Genomic DNA, 16750 nt, shown 5'->3' on the forward strand with positions numbered 1-16750 from the left:
TAAATTGTATTTTCTTTTGGAAACTAACTGGGTTGTTTTGACCAAAGGTACGCTGCTACTTTAAATTTTAATCGCTGTTTTGAATCCAAGTGGCTCACCTGCAAATTAGACGGGTAGAAATATGTAAACAGTGGAGCAAATCAACGGATCTTGGCGCCAACTGGATTGAGGAGGCCTGGGCTCTGGCATCCAACAAAGTAAGTCATGATTACATAGAGAGAGGGAGATGAACAAATGACGCCTCAAACCCTTCCCCCCGACAGACAACATATCTATAATAAAGACTTGCATTTGTATAGCGCCTTTCATAACCTCAGGATGTTCTGCTTTACAGGCAGTACATTTGAAGTGTAGTCACTGTCGTAGGAAACACAGCAGCCAATTTACGCACAGCAAGATTGCACAAACAGCAATATGATAATGACCAGACCATCCGCTTTAGTGATGTTGGTTGAGGAATAAATATTGGCCAGGACACCAGGGTTAACTCCCCCGCTCCTCTCCAAAATAGTGCCATGGGATATTTTACACCCACCTGAAAGGACAGATGGGACTTCAGTTTAATGTCTCATCTGAAAGATGGCACCTTTGACAGTGCAGCACTCCCTCACCACTGCACTGGGAGTGTCAGCCTAGATTACGTGCTCGAGTCTCTGGAGCAGGACGTGAACCCACGACCTTCTGACTCGGAGGCGAGGATGCTACCCACTGAGCCACAGCTGACACCTAACAAATGAAATGTTGTGAAAATAGGAACTCCCCCCACCCTCTTCCAGTTTATTTGTCTAATTTTCTCTTGTCTCCAGAAGGCACTGACTCGTACTCGGGAGCACAGCTGCCCCATCTGTGTGGCCATTCTTCATGCACGAGTCCAAAACAGTAGGGGCAACTGGTTAGTAGACCAGGGGAGGCAGCACCATGGCCAAGCCTCGTCGATTTACCCATGAACTACTGAGAAATCAATTTTTTTTTGCTCTTGGGATGTGGGCTGCATTGGCACGACAACATTTGGAGTCATGTGTAGGCCAGGTCGAGTATGGGGTGGCAGGCTCCCATCCCTTAGGAATATTAGTTGATCATTAATGAGAATCTGGAAGCAAATTCCACCCTTCCCTCACCTTCACATGGTCCATCTCCGACTCTTCCCTTCCCTTCCTTGACTTCTCTGTCTCCACCTCTGGGGATAGGCTATTGACAAACATTCACTACAAGCCCACGGACTCCCACAACTACCTGGACTACACTTCCTCCCACCCCACTTCCTGTAAGAACTCTATTCCATTCTCCCAGTTTCTCCGTCTCCGCCGCATCTGCTCTGACGATGCCACCTTCCACACTAGTGCTTCCAACATGTCTTCCTTTTTCCTCAACCGAGGATTCCCCTCTACTGTGGTTGACACGGCCCTTGACCATGTCCGTTCTATTTCCCACACTTCTGCTCTCACCCCTTCCCCTCCCTCCTGGAACCAGGATAGGGTTCCCCTTGTCCTCACCTTTCACCCCACCAGCCTCCACGTTCAACAGATCATCCTCCGTCATTTCTGCCACCTCCAGCGTGATCCCACCACCAAACGCATCTTCCCCTCCCCTTTCAGCATTCTGTAGGGACCGCTCCCTCCGCAACACCCTGGTCCACTCCTCTATCACCCCCGGCACCCCTTCCCCTTCGCCTGGCACCTTCCCGTGCAAGCTCAGGAGATGCAACACATGCCCTTTTACCTCCATCCTTCCCACTGTCCAGAGCCCCAAACACTCCTTCCAGGTGAAAGTGATTTACTTGTACTTCTTGCAATTTAGTATACTGTATTCCCTGCTCACGATGTGGCCTCCTCTACATTGGGGAGACCAAATGCAGATTGGGCGACCGCTTTGCGGAACACCTCCGTTCAGTCCATAAGGGGGACCCCGAGCTTCTGGTCGCCTGTCACTTTAATTCTCCGCTCCATTCCCACTCAGACCTCACCGTCCTCGGCCTCTTGCACTGTTCCGATGAAGCTCGAGGAACAGCACCTCATCGTTCGATTAGGCACTTTACAGCCTTCTGGACTCAACATAGAGTTCAACAATTTCAGACCATAACCTCGGCCCCTATCCTTTTCTTTTCGATTTATTTTATTTATTATATATTTTTTTCTCTCTCCCACATGGCAGCTGTCTCTCCTTCTGCTAGTGCCATTTACACTTCATCTAGAGCCATCTTTTGTTTCTTTACTTGTCCCATTACCATCTCCTTTTGCCTCGCACCATCTCTTAATGTCTCTCAATCTCTCCTGCCCTCCATCCTATCACAGACCTTCCCTTTTGTTCTTTCCTCCCCTCCCCCCTTTCCCTGCCCCTGCTTAAAAACCTGTTCCATCTCCAGCTTTTTCCAGTTCTGACGAAGGGTCATCGACCTGAAACATTAACTCTGTTTCTCTCTCTACAGATGCTGCCTGACCAGCTGAGTATTTCCAGCATTTTCTGTTTTTATTACTTAATATTCTGTTGTCCAGTTAATTTTTTTTTTGTGTAGAGCAGTTCCTCTCTCTGATGCCACTCCTCTCCCAAAGGTGACTCTCAACCAAATACCTCTCCCAGTTACACCTTATCTTTTTTTTAAAAAACATTATTTCTTGCTTTAACTAATTGTGCTGTTATGCTTGCTGCCTTTGTTACCTCTAGACTTGACGACTATTCCAACTCCTGGCTGGCCTCCCACATTCTACCCTCCGTAAACTTGAGGTCATCCCAAAACTCTGCTGCCCGTGTCCTAACTCGCACCAAATCCCGTTCACCCATCACCCCTGTGCTCGCTGACCTACAATAGCTCCCGACCTGGCAACGCCTCGATTTTAAAATTCTCATCCTTGTGTTCAAATCCATGGCCTCATCCCTCCCTATCTCTGTAACCTCCCCCAGCCCCACAACCCTCCGATATATCTGCGCTCCTCTAATTCTGCCCACTTGAGCATCCCCGATTTTCTTTGCTCCTCCATCAATGACCATGCCTTCAGCTGGCAAGGCCCTAAGTTCTGGAATTCCCTCCCTAAACCTCTCTACATTCTTTCCTCCTTTAAGATGCTCCTTAAAACCTACCTCTCTGCCATAATATCTCCTTATGTGGCTCGGTGTCAAATTTTATTTTCTAATGCTCCTGTGAAGTGCCTTGGGATGTTTTGCTACATTGAAGACGCTGTATAAATACAAGTTGTTGTTGTTGTCTCCTGTGACCTTGTTGACTGATAGAACCACTTGGGCATTTTACGTGGAAATATGTTCTGGGAAATGACAGTCACCCATCACAGGTGCTGAATAACAACTCTGAATAGAAGTCCCTAAAGTTTGACTTTGGAATATAATTATTAAAGGTAACAGCGCGAGTCCTGCATAAAATGACAAATGAAATTGCATCTGTCACGGGGACAGATCTTGATCGAGCTTTAGTTTGTTTCCTTTATACCTTCAACAGCTTTTAGCTCATCCAGTTATTTAATTTTTTTTAAGTTGGCAAATAAACACATGGCGCAACACACAAACTAGGGGCACTGATTTCTACCATAGTCCGTCTACTGCCATCCTACCTAAGGCAGAGCAGGGATTGAATCTACGACCTTCCTAATCTGTGTGGCCTGGTAACATACCAGGCTGTCCTTTCACCCACTGAGCTATCGGGGGAACTTAAAGTGGCTCAACTCTTAATGTCTCCGCCCAATCTGCTCAATCGAGTTCAGACCATCACATCCCGGTATGCTGAGTAATGAATACCTCCAGCCAGGGAGTGTCTTGTAAGAGCTGTGACTATCTGGGTGAAACGTAACGCTGCAAAAATGTCCTGTCATGGAGGCAAAGCACCATAAGGGTGTCACTGTTGTGGGGTGCAGGTAGTCAGGTAACTAAGGGAGTGCTGGCTGAGGCAGTAAGTATGGCAGCTGTAACAATAGACTATTGTACTGAAGGATTTATTGCATACTGCACAAAAAGAAGCATTAAAATCAATCCATCTGGCAGAGTTGCACACGAACATAAGACAAAAAGTTAATCGGACCTCCTCTGTACAGATATAGTGCAGCCATTTGACCCTCTGACCCCCAGTCACTCAATGCTGGATTATCCGCCAAGGTTGTGTCTGGGCAGGACCACCACCGCGCCCTTCGCGAATCCCTGCCTTCAAGCACGGCTGGGACTGCATCAGTGAATTTGATTCTTAATTGCAGATCTCGCCAGGACTGGAAACATGTCGCACTAATCCAGTCGGGTGCTATACGGAGTTTGGGAGGGGTAAAGTAGAGGGAGCTTCGCTCCACATCAAACCATAGATGCGTGATCTGGGAGCACTTGCTGTTGATACTGGATACCTAAAGCTTTAACACCCCTCCGCTTAATGAGCAAACTAAAAAGTCAAAAGGGAAGTGCTTGCTGTAAATACTTGTTTTGACATGTTTAATCATCGTATATGGAAATATTTCTTTAATTAAAAAATCATTCATGGCATGTGGGCGTCGCTGGCATTTATTGCCGATCCCTAATTGCCCTCGAGAAGGTGGTGGGGAACCGTCTTCTTGAACCGCTGCAGTCCGTGTGGTGAAGGTGCTCCCACAGTGCTGTTCGAGAGGGAGTTTCAGGATTTTGACCCAGCGATGATGAAGGAATGGCCGATATATTTCCAAGTCAGGATGGTGTGTGACTTGGAGGGGAACTTGCAGGTGGTGGTGTTCCCATGCGTCTGCTGCCCTTGTCCTTCTAGGTGGAAGAGGTTGTGGGTTTGGGAGGTGCTGCCGAAGAAGCCTTGGTGAGTTGCTGCAGTGCATCTTGTAGATGGTACACCCTGCAGCCACGGTGCGCCGGTGGTGGAGAGAGTGGATGTTTAAGGTACCGTCCTAAAAAAGCTTTTTCTTTGTAAAATTCCAGCTTTCACACTTTCTGTCAGCTTGGCTCAGTCAGTAACGCTCTCCTCTCCTAAGTCAGCAGATTGACGGTTCACACCCAATGCCAGGACTTGAAAACATAAGAGGTTGAAATTTTGTTTGTCCGAGTTTTGCGTGGATTTTCTAAGTGGACAATCGGGAGAACCCGTGCAGAAATTCAACCTCAATCTAGATTGACACTCCAGTACAGTACTAAATGAGTGGTGCACTGTTAGGTCAGTCATAAGTACTGCCCCATCTATTTTCAGCAAATTCTGTTTGTTTCAGTTTTTTTGCAGTTCTATTATTTGTACTGGTAGAGAACATCTCTCTGTCTTCCCTAAGAGACGGTGCAACGAAGATTCACCGGATTGATGACTGGGTTGTCCTATGAGGAGAGATTGTGTAGAATGAGCCTATACTCTCTGGAGTTTAGAAGAATGAAAAGTGATCTCATTGAAACATCCAAGATTCTGAGGGGGATTGACAGCGTAGATGCTGAGAGATTGTTTCCCCTGGCTGGAGAGTCTGGAACTAGGGGGCATAGTCTCGGGTTAAGGGGTTGGCCATTTAAGACTGAGATGAGGAGGAATTTCTGCACTCATGAGTGTTGGGAATCTTTGGAATTTTCCACCCCAGAGGGTTGTGAATGCTGAATCGCTGAGTATATTCAAGGCTGAAATAGATAGATTTTTGGACTCTCTGGGGAATCAAGGGATATGGAGGTCGGGCGGGGAAGTGGAGTTGAGGTTGAAGATCAGCCATGATCTTATTGAATGGCGGAGCAGGCTCGAGGGGCCGTATGGCCTACTCATGCCCCTTGTTCTTATGTTTTTAACCGCTCTGAGATTAGAATATGTTGGCAAAATCTAACAGTGGATGAAATACACTCGTTACGGCCTTATTAAGGGTCAGCATAAGGAGAACTGGAATCGAAACCGTCGTTGTACGCAGTGTATCCATTTTGTTCGTAACCCAGCCATACTTGCTTTCAAGGCTCTTTAACGTGTCCTCGGTGATGGATGCAAAAGTGCCTTCATCTCCAGGCCTGAGTTATAGTAAGATAAAATAATGGGAAATTTCAGGGCATTTTTTTTCTCTTCCATTCAGGAATTACCACATCGAGTACACTTCAAAAAGTACTTCATTGCCTGTAATACGCTTTGGGATGTCCTGAGGTAGCAGGCCAAGTAGATAAGGTGGTTAAGAAGGCACACGGAATGCTTGCCTTTATTAGCCGTGGCATAGAATACAAGAGCAGGGGGGTTATGCTTCAACTGTATAAAACACTAGGCCTCAGCTAGAGTACTGCGTGCAGTTCTGGTCACCACATTACAGGAAAGATGTGATTGCACTAGAGAGGGCACAGAGAAGATTTACAAGGATGTTGCCGGGAGTAGAGAATCTTAGCTATGAGGAAAGACTGGATAGGTTGCGTTACGTCCACACTCGATTATTATTCCTATAGTTTCCTGACCGGCCTCCCACACTCCATAAAGAAAGAAAGAATTTGTATTTATATCGCGCTTTTCATGACCTGAGGACGTCCCAAAGCGTCTTACAGCCAATGAAGTATTTTTGAAGTGTAGTCACTGTTGTAATGTAGGAAACGTAGCAACCAATTTGTGCACAGCAAGCTCCCACAAAACCCAATGAGATAATGACCAGATAATCTGTTTTGGTGATGTTGGTTGAGGTATAAATACAGGTAGACTACCCTTTATCCGAACTTCCGAAAACCGAAACCCTCTAAAAACCGAAGGTTTTCGTTCAGCGTAAGTCGTGCACGCGGACCCCTGCCGGCCCCGACCCCCCCGCGGACCCCTGCCGACCCCCGCCGACTTATGCTGAGCGTCAGCGTAAGTCGTGCGCACGACCCCCCGCGGACCCCCGCCGGCCCCGACCCCCGCCGACCACCCCCCCCCGCGGACCCCCGCCGACCCCGACCGTAAGTCGGCGGGGGTCGGGGCCGGCGGGGGTCGGTGGGGGGTCGTGCGCACGACCCCCCCGTCGACCCACCTTCCGAAAACCGAAACACGGCTGGTCCCGAGGTTTTCGGATAAAGGATAGTCTACCTGTATTGGCCCCAGGACACCAGGGAGAACTGCCCTGCTCTTCATTGAAATAGTGCCATGGCATCTCAGGTCCACTTGAGCGGGCAGACAGGGCCTCAGTTTAACGTCCCATTCAAAGAGGGCACCTCTGACAGTGCAGCACTCCCTCAGTACTGCACTTTGGAGGTTATGATGGAGCTGTACAAAATGCTAGTTAGGCCACAGCTGAAATACTGTGTGCAGTTCTGGTCGCCACACTATAGGAAGGATGTGATTGCATTGGAGAGGGTGCAGAGGAGATTCACCAGGATGTTACCTGGGCTGGAGCACTTCAGCTATGAAGAGAGACTGGACAGGCTGGGGTTGTTTTCCTGGGAACAGAGGAGGCTTAAGGGAGACTTTATTGAGGTGTATAAAATTATGAGGGGCATAGATAGGGTGGATAGAAAGGACCTATTTCCCTTAGCAGAGGGGTCAAAAACCAGGGGGCACAGATTTAAAGTAACTGAAGGAAGGTTTAGAGGGGATTTGAGGGGAAATTTCTTCACCCAGAGGGTTGTGGGGGTCTGGAACTCACTGCCTGAAAGGGTGGTAGAGGCAGGAACCCTAACCACATTTAAAAAGTACGGGAAACTTTTTTTTATCCGGCACCGATGGAACCGATGTGGTGCCGGTTGATCAAAAAGTCCGGATTACAGAGAGGTATACTTACTAAGGTATGAGAGCCCCGTACACGGACACAGATCCAGGCGTCCCTGTTGCACGGCAACAGGTGCAGGAACCCCGGTTACACGGCCACTAATATGAAGTAAAACTTAGCTGAACCTACTCCTGAATTTTGCCGGTTAAGAGATTTCTGGTTATTTAGGTGCTGGTAAAAAGAGAGTTTCCTGTACCTGGATGTGCACTTGGGATGCTCTAACCTGCAGGGCTACGGACCAAGAGCTGGGAAGTGGGATTAGGCTGGAGAGCTCTTTGTTGGCCGGCGCGGACACGATGGGCCGAAATGGCCTCCTTCCGTGCTGTAACTTTCTATGATTCTATGAGGTGGTGACAGGTACTATAGAAATGCAAGTTCGGTCGTTCTTTGCTACCCAAGTTTATCAGTAAATATTGATATTAAAGGTTTCTAATGTTACAGTTTGAGTTTTACTTCCTCTGACCCGTGCTCTGTTTTGCTTATATCATCCAGCGTTCTGATTGCTTTGTTTGTTGCTCCTGCAGTGATTGGATATTTATTTCGACCAGCTCTATTTCCTCTTCAGAAAGTGCTAATGGGCAAGATCCCTTTCTGTTAAGAAGCTGGGTCCAGTTTTGCACATTAAAGGAAAGGTCAGGCTGACTTCCTTCTTTCTCAGTCACTGCCGTTGAAAACGGAATGGCCCATTGCTGTGAATGTTTGAGAATCACTGATGGCTAAGAATGCCTATGTCACTGCGATAAGTACAGATAGGTTGGACAGTTTGATTTGACACCGCCAGGCATTTATTAATCGTTTAATTTTATATGGAATAATGTTATTTTCGTACCTTTTCTGATTGAATTCAGGTAGGGTGTGTGTGTGTGCTCTGTATCAGTGTGAGTAGAATGATTCGAGTCTAATGTACGTTTTGGCAAATTTTGTTTGATAACGGTCCTGTGAAGCACCTTGGGACATTTTACTACACTTAAAGACGTTATATAAATACAAATTGTTGTTCTACATGGCATCACTCTTCTGTTGTATAATAAATGCAAATGTATAATTTAGTGCTCATTTGAAGTGCGGGAGTTTCGGGCACCCCGGGGAGGTGAAACTGAGTTTGGATGGTAACGCAAATCTTCATTTCCACTGAAGTCAAATCGGGTGGGTGTAAAACGGCTATTGCTCGTTTAGCACTATTGCTGAAGACCAATTTCACCCTCCGTCCTGCCCCAGGGTCAGTACTGAGCACTCCCAGTTCAGCTATAGGATGGTTAGGTACAGAGTAAAGCTCCACCTGTCCTGTTTAAACAATGGGTGTGATGGTATGTTTGTAAAGCGCCAAGAATTCTCCCAGTGTCCCGGCCAGCATTCCTCCCTCAACTAATGAGACGAAAAGCAGATGAACTGGTTATTGAGAAGTGAAAAGGTGTTACATAAATCCAAGTCTTTTATTTTCTCAGCCATCATATGACCTCTTGAGTGAGGCCGGCAATTAGTGCAGAGATTAGTGAAATTCTGGAAGTGGGGACCTCAATCACTGCATTTAAGATGCTCAAACACATTTTAGCCTTTTAACTGCTTTAATGTTTTAAATCTGCATTTCCCAAATCCTCTTTGGTAATCCAGAAATAATCCAACCGTGACTCATTTCACTTCATCAGTTAGTGTGTAACCATCAAGGCGAGGAATGTCGGTGTTAATGAACGGAACACTTAACTTAAGGCACGCAGTCTCTGCTGGAAGTGCACGTGTGCTTGAGCCTCCAGTGAGGACAGGACCGAGCTCGGCTGTGAAACCTTTTACAGCTGAATAACCCGTCTGCGCTCACTGCCAAGGGACTGTCCTTCATGATGAACACTTGAGTGAGGTGGCACAGTGCGCCTGACAACCATGAAAATGTGTGCCAGTGAGGGCCTACCACTTGCACCCAGTCTGACCGACATGTGACTCCAGTCCCATGCTACGTGGCTGGCTCTTAATGCCCTGATGAAGTGGCCACTTGGCTGTCAAGGCAACTATCACACCTAGTCCAAGAAGAATTTTTTTTTAAAAAGACTAGACGAGGCTTTGATTTTTTTAGGTATTTCCCCATCGCCTCCATTTCCTGCTCTTTCGTTCTATTGTTCATTAACTCTCTTTCTCTCGAATATGCCAACAGTAACAAGCTGGATGGTGAACTTTGAACTTGCAAAATGATTCAAAACTCGACAGTTCAGTGCCTTCAAGCCGAGCAGTCCTTTTCCCTCGAATATCTTGCCTTTTATGAAAAGCGCTGTTTATTGTGCCGAGGGTTGCAGAAGCAGTAAGCTGCAATACTGAGTCATTTTTTAAAACAAATTAAATTATAATTTCTTCCCTTTTTTTGCCTTAGGCCTACAACTGTTCAATTTGAAACATAAGAAATAGGGGCAAGAGTAGGCCATTCGGCCCCTCGAGCCTGCTCCGCCATTCAATAAGATCATGGCTGATCTTCTACCTCAACTTCACTTTCCCACCGATCCCCATATCCCTCGATTTCCCCCCGAGTCCAAAAATCTATCGATCTCAGTCTTGAATATACTCAACGACTGAGCCTCCACGGCCCTCTGGGGTAGAGAATTCCAAAGATTCACCGCCCTCTGAGTGAAGAAATCTCTCCTCATCTCAGTCCTAAATGGTCGACCCCTTATTCTGAGACTGTGACCCCTGGTTCTAGACTCCCCGGCCAGGGGAAACATCCTCCCTGCACCTACCCTTTCAAGCCCTGTAAGAATTTCATATGTTTCAATGAGATCACCTCTTATTCTTCTAAACTCTAGGGAATATAGTCGTAGTCTACTCAATCTCTCCTCACAGACTGATTCCTGGGATGAGGGGATTGTCCTAATTAACCTTCACTCAGAGGGTAGTAAATCTATGGAATTTGCTACCCCAGAGAGCTGTGGAAGCTGCAACATTAAATAGATTTAAAACGGAGATAGACAATTTCCTAGCAGATAAGGGAATTGGGGGTTACGGGGAGAGGGCAGGGAAGTGGACGTGAGTCTAGGTTCGGATCAGCCATGATCCTATTGAATGGCGGAGCAGGCCTGAGGGGCCGTATGGCCTACTCCTGCTTCTTATGTTCTTATTCACTAAACAGAGCGATCTCAACAGTTAAATATTGAATGAACGTCACTCGGCCATTAGCTTGTAGCATCCCCCAGTGAACTAATTTTTGATTCTGGAGGTAAAGCTCATATCTCTGAGCCGTATACCAGGTTCAATCTCGGTCTGTGCTGCGTTAGATAGTAGTGTATTGGTTGCGTTACTGGACTAGTAATCCCGAGAAAGTGAGTTCCAATCCCACCACTGCAGTTTGAGAATTTGAATCCAGTTTTTTTTTTTTTTTTAATTTAAAAGTAAAAAGCTGGTATTAGTAAAAGTGACCATGAAGCTGTCCGATTGTTGTATAAACCCAACTGGTTCACTAATGTCCTTTCTAGAGGAAAAAAACCTGCCATCCTTACCGGTCTGGCTTATGTGACTCCAGTCCCACACCGACATGGTTGACTCTTAACTACCCTCTAACCGAGCAAGACACTCGGTTGTATCAAACCACTACAAAGAATTGCAGCGTTTCAAGAAGAAGGCCCAGCACCATCTTCTCAGGGCAACCAAGGATGGGCAATAAATGCTGGCCTTGCCAGTGATGTCCACATCCCAAGAATGAATTTAAAAAAAAAAAAAAAAAAAAAAAAAAATTCTGTCTAGTGACCTCCTGCTGGAAGTGCAAGGGAGAATATTGGGTGAGCATAGGATTGGGCTTAAGTGTGATGCGCCCACATCAATGGGCCGCCAACTGTCACTGTCAAAGCTCAAATGTGACCCCAGAGGGCGGCTCCAGTAAGGAATTCGACATCTTCTGGAGATTAAGAGCAAAAGGAAACAATTTGAGAGGACTAAAGGGTAGCCTCAGCGACTGATCGTTGTGTAATAGTGGGCCGTACATCCAGGACTGGCCCAGCTTCCATCCCTGGGCTGTGCTAACCTTTGCTGTTTTTCAACCAGGACAGTGTTGGAATAAGTCAGTCAGGACTTCTCCTGATCAGTGTGCATGGAGTCGAGCTGGAAACAGTGGGCTTTGGTGTGATAACCCATCGCAGAGTGAGTCGGTCCTTTTTGGGGGGCAGGGAGGGGGGGGAGAATTCGATGTTAAAAAGCCGCCTAACGCGAGTGAACCTTCTGCAACCTTGAGACAGAGGGTGGTGGCTCCCCACCCAGTTCCTCTCAGCTGGGAGGCCTCTTGCCTGCGTTTATGTTGTGTCCCTGATTTTAATCGCTTCACCATCAGCGGCCGTACCTTCAGCTACCAAGGCCCGAAGCTCTGGAATTCCTTCCCCAAACCTCTCCGCCTCTCTACCTCTCTTTCTCCTCCTTTAAGACGCTCCTTAAAACCTACCTCTTTGACCTGCCCTAATAGCTCATGTGGCTCGGTGTCAAATTTAGTTTTTTAACACTCCTGTGCAGCGCCTTGGGACGTTTTACTATGTTAAAGGTGCTCTATAAATACAAGTTGTTGTTGTTGTTGATGGCACCATGCTAGTGGTGTTGTGCGGATCTCGCACAGCTGGTAGCAGCGGCAAAGTAAATGTAGTTGCACTCGCCAATCCTGGCAGTCAGGTAACTGCAGCTTTTACTGGATCTTCCCAACCACCGGCCTTATTCAATCTGGCACGCTTACTTGGTGCAGTCAACGGCTTTCACAACCTCAGGACATCCCAAAGTACTTCACAGACAATGAAGTACTTTTGAAGTGTAGTCGCTGTTGTAATGTAGGAAACGCAGCAGCCAATTTGCACACAGCAAACTCCCACAAACAGCAATGTGATAATGACCATGGAATCTGTTTTAATGATGTTGGTTGAGGGATAAATGTTGGCCCAGGACACCGGAAAGAACTTTCCTACTCTTCTTCGAAATAGTAGTCGTGGGATCTTTTACATCCACCCGAGAGGGCAGACGGGGTCTCTGTTTAAGTTCTCATCCGAAAGCCACCAGGCCTAACCCAGTATAAAAGCAGCGATTATGCTACAGCATGCTGCCTCAGGATGGGCACCAGCCAGGCAATACCCTACACACACTGCCTGGCTGGATCTCCGATTCCTCTGTCGAGGGGAGAGCCTCTGCATATGCAGCTCTGCTGCCAGTTAAAACTTCAATGTTTAGAGAGCTGGGGCAGGGTATTTGCACTCTCCCTAAACATTTCAATAAACTTAAGGTAAGTTTAAAAGAAATGTCCAGGAGGTCCAAGCGATTTCTATTCCATACAGTGTCAAACCAGGGAGTCTCGCTCCACTTCCCTCTGGAGTCCAGTCTAGTCAGGACTTACCTCAAGCGCTGCAACATTAGCATTGGTGCACATACAAACCACTTCACAGTCACACTACAGCTGTGGTGTAAATTCCTGCTTCAATTTTAATAGTACTTTACACGAACAAACACTCATCCCTTCCTTCAGAATCTGTGCTCCTCCAATTCTGTCCTCTTGCGTGTCCCCAATTTTAATCGTTCTACCATTGGCGGCTGTGCCTTCAGCTGCTTAGGCCCTAAGCTCTAGAATTCCCTCTGTAAACCTCTCTGTCTCTCTCATCCTTTAGGACGCTGCTTAAAACCTACCTCTTTGACCAAGCTTTTGGTCATCTGTCCTAATCTCCTTCATGTGGCTCAGCGTCAAATTTTGTTTGATAACACTCCTGTGAAGCATCTTGGGACGTTTTACTACATTAGAGGCGCTATATAAATGCAGGTTGTTATTGATGTAGGGTGCTCCGTGGTGCTGGTTCTCTCTTCCTGTGTAACCTCCCGTGTTTGTTTCAATGGGATTGAATCACAGCGCGATGTTGGGAGAGCTTTCTTCGTTTTTCAGTCGGTTCGATTCTGCAGACTGTGCTATACAGGAACGTCCGATGGTGCCAGCTTGAGGTGGGACTGCCAGCATGCACTCTGGGGGTGATTTTCACTCAGCAGTCGGGAAGGAGGCGGGACTACAACTTTCGGGGTTGTAGTCCTGCCTCCATTGAGATGCGGCCAATCCACACGATTTTAACTTGATTGACCTTGTTGAGCCCGCCCAGCGGGCTCAGCAGGCCAATTAAGGGCCACCCGGCAACAGGTGACGTCACAGGCTGAAATTTCATCTGTCAAGACGTTTTGACAGATGAAATATCAGCGTTTCACAGCTGTTTGAAGCTGTCAAACACTGACAGTCTTACTTCTAACCTGAGTCCTTCTACACAGACTCAGTTAGAAATCTCACCGGCACAGAAAGCTGCAGGTTGTCACTTTTGACAGATCACAGCCATTCTGCTTTCTGTGCCGGTTAGATGATGGACTCCCGAAACCTAGAGGAAGGAAGGCTAAAAAGGTAAGTACAGGTAATTTAAACTTCTTTACACACTTTAGACACACCAAACACTTACCTTTGCACTCATGCACCCATCACTCACCTGAACACCGACATCTCGACCCCTCCAAGTCCTTCAGCCCGACGACTCTAACTTGGAGTGGTTTGGAGCCGTCGGGAATCCCACACTTCAACATCAAAAATAGGCATTAGGCTAAAAACTGCCCGTTAACTACCTGTTAACAGGCAGTTAATTGTCACTAATCCCTTCCCGCCTCGGGCAGGCGGGTCCCAGTGCGGGACGGGTACCCGCCTCTTTTGAAACTTACATGGAGGCAGGTTTGGGGCGGGATGGTGTCGGGACCCCCGAATTCAGGACTTTAACCCCCCCGCACGCCTCCAATCTCGACTCCACGGGTCAGTTAAAATCGAGGCCCTGATGTTTGTTGGGGAAAAGACAACGACAGTTAGGGCCCCCTCCCCCACACACTTCAGCTTTTGTGACTCTTGTAGTGTGACCCGGAGAATTTATCATTTCAAATCCCTTATTGTTGAACTTCATTCTTCTTAAGGTCAGGGGTTCTTGTTGGTAAGGAGGTGGCGAGAAGGTGATTTCCTTGTGAATAGGTGGGCTCATTGCCAGCGGATACAGGACCAGGAGTTTGAGAGTAGGGTTGCTAACTCTGGTTGGACATGTTCCTGGAGGTTGCACCACATGACCTACCCCCCCCCCGCCCCAACAGTCCTGCCCGGTTAAACGGCCTTTTTTCCCCACTTCCAATATTTCTATTACCAATAAACAAAAGTATTGAAAGAATATGGGAAAAAAAAATTTTTAATGTCCCTATGATTTTTTTCTCCCAGGTGTTTGCTTGCAGTAGTGTCCAGGAGATTAGAGATAAGGAGGGGCGAGGCCATGGAGGGATTTGAAAACAAGGATGAGAATTTTGAAATCGACAAGTTGCTTAACTGGGAGCCAATGTAGGTCAGCGAGCACAGGGGTGCTGGGTGAGCAGGACTTGGTGCGAGTTAGGACACGGGCAGCCGAGTTTTGGAACACCTCAAGTTTATGTAGGGTAGAATATGGGAGGCCAGTCAGGAATGTGTTGGAATAGTCAAGTCGAGAGCTACCACAAGGAGTGCTTGGGGCAAATAGCATAGATGCATTTAAGGGGAAGCTAGATAAGCACATGAGGAAGAAAGGAATAGAAGTATATATTGATAGGGTTAGATGAAGTAGGGTGGGAGATCTGGAAATGCTGAAGATACACCAACATCTGAAAAGAGACGGGGCAGATTTATGATTTGGGTGGGACCTTTTATCAGAATTCTGGCAAGAGCTTCCTCTTTTAAATACTGACTAATTGGTTGCCCTATTCCAGCATGTTTTGTTTCTATTGTGAACCGGTTGCTTACTGCCAGATGCAAGCAATTAACTTCATCAATTGAGTTGAATTGACTAGACCTTCTCCTAGATGCTGGGCCTCTCCCCTGAGCCTGTTTGTACTGACTTGTTTAGACTGATCTGTCATTGCACCATTATGTGACGCCCCTTGTTAATAGAACAGTTGTAAAATAAACACTCAACTATTTCTGGAGCCTCAAGTTTACATAGGGTGGAATGTGGGAGGCCAGCCAGGAGTCAAGTTTAGAGCCACCACAAGGAGTGGTTGGGGCAAATAGCATAGATGGAGTGGAGAAGCAGACCAAACAGGAGAGGTCCACTCCACTCCACTCCACCAATGCCTCTTGTGATGGGATGGTAGCAGTTGATTCGCTCCCTCTGTGTCTCCAGTCTTAAGCAATGATTCTTTTATTGTGGATTTGAACCCCTATTTTTCTAAAACTGTGGAGAGATGGTGGTGGGCTGTTGGGGGTGAGGATGGGGGAGAACCTGTGGAAAGGAGTGGGAGAGATCAACCTTTTGAGGCAAGGGGAGTGTAGAGACAGAGACCGAGAGAGAGAAAACGAGAGACATCCTATTTAGATAAGGGTTAGCGAGAGACAGACAGAGACCCTGTTGCGCAGGAGATAGATAGAATCATTTAATCTTACAGCACAGAAGGGGGACATTTGGCCCGTCATGCCTGTATCGGCTCCTTGAATGAGCTGCCCAATTTAGTCCCACACCCCAGCTTTTAAATTAGTTCTCTACAAATACATGTCCAGTTGCCTTTTGAAAGTTCCTCTGGAATCTGATTCCACCACCCGTTCAGTTAGTGCCTTCTAGATCTTAACAACCATCTTGTGTGAAATAATTTCTCCGCATTTCCCCTCTAGTTCTTTTGTCAATTATTTTAAACCTGTGATCTCTGGTTATCGCCCCATTGCCAGCGAAAACTGTTTCTCCCTACTTGCTCAAACCCTCATGATTTTGAACACCTCTATTAGGTCTCCCCTTAACCTTCTCTGCTCTAAGGAGAACAATCCCAACTTCGGTGGCACGGTGGCATAGTGGTTAGCACTGTTTGCCTCACAGCGCCAGGGACCCGGGTTCAAATCCGGCCTCGGGCGACTGTCTGTGTGGAGTTTGCACATTCTCCCTGTGTCTGCGTGGGTTTCCTCCGGGTGCTCCGGTTTCCTCCCACAGTCCAAAGATGTGCGGGTTAGGTTGATTTGGCTATGATAAATTGACCCTTAGTGTTAGGGGATTAAATACGTGGGGTTACGGGGATAGGGTGGGATATGTGTCGGTGCAGGCTCGATGGGCCGAAATGGCCTCTATCTGCACTGTGGGGATTCTGTGATTCTGTGATTCTCCAAT

At 47.1% G+C, this 16750-nt stretch overlaps 1 protein-coding gene and 1 long non-coding RNA gene across 2 annotated transcripts in view; one reads left to right on the top strand and one right to left on the bottom strand.

Annotated features, from left to right (window-relative positions):
- LOC147109035 (uncharacterized) overlaps positions 1-16750 on the top strand; it is a 62489-nt gene that overhangs the window by 1887 nt on the left and 43852 nt on the right. The gene's annotated exons all lie outside the window — the stretch shown is intronic.
- Positions 3904-16750, bottom strand: part of LOC147109036 (uncharacterized) — a 77269-nt gene continuing 64422 nt past the window's right edge. The window contains exon 3 of the long non-coding RNA XR_015080167.1: positions 3904-4974. This is a non-coding gene — a long non-coding RNA (uncharacterized LOC147109036). The remainder of the gene's footprint in view (positions 4975-16750) is intronic.

The sequence above is a fragment of the Somniosus microcephalus genome, chromosome 12 (assembly GCF_052327205.1).
Source record: "Somniosus microcephalus isolate GS21.2 chromosome 12, FLI_Smic_1.0, whole genome shotgun sequence".
Lineage (NCBI taxonomy): Eukaryota > Metazoa > Chordata > Chondrichthyes > Squaliformes > Somniosidae > Somniosus > Somniosus microcephalus.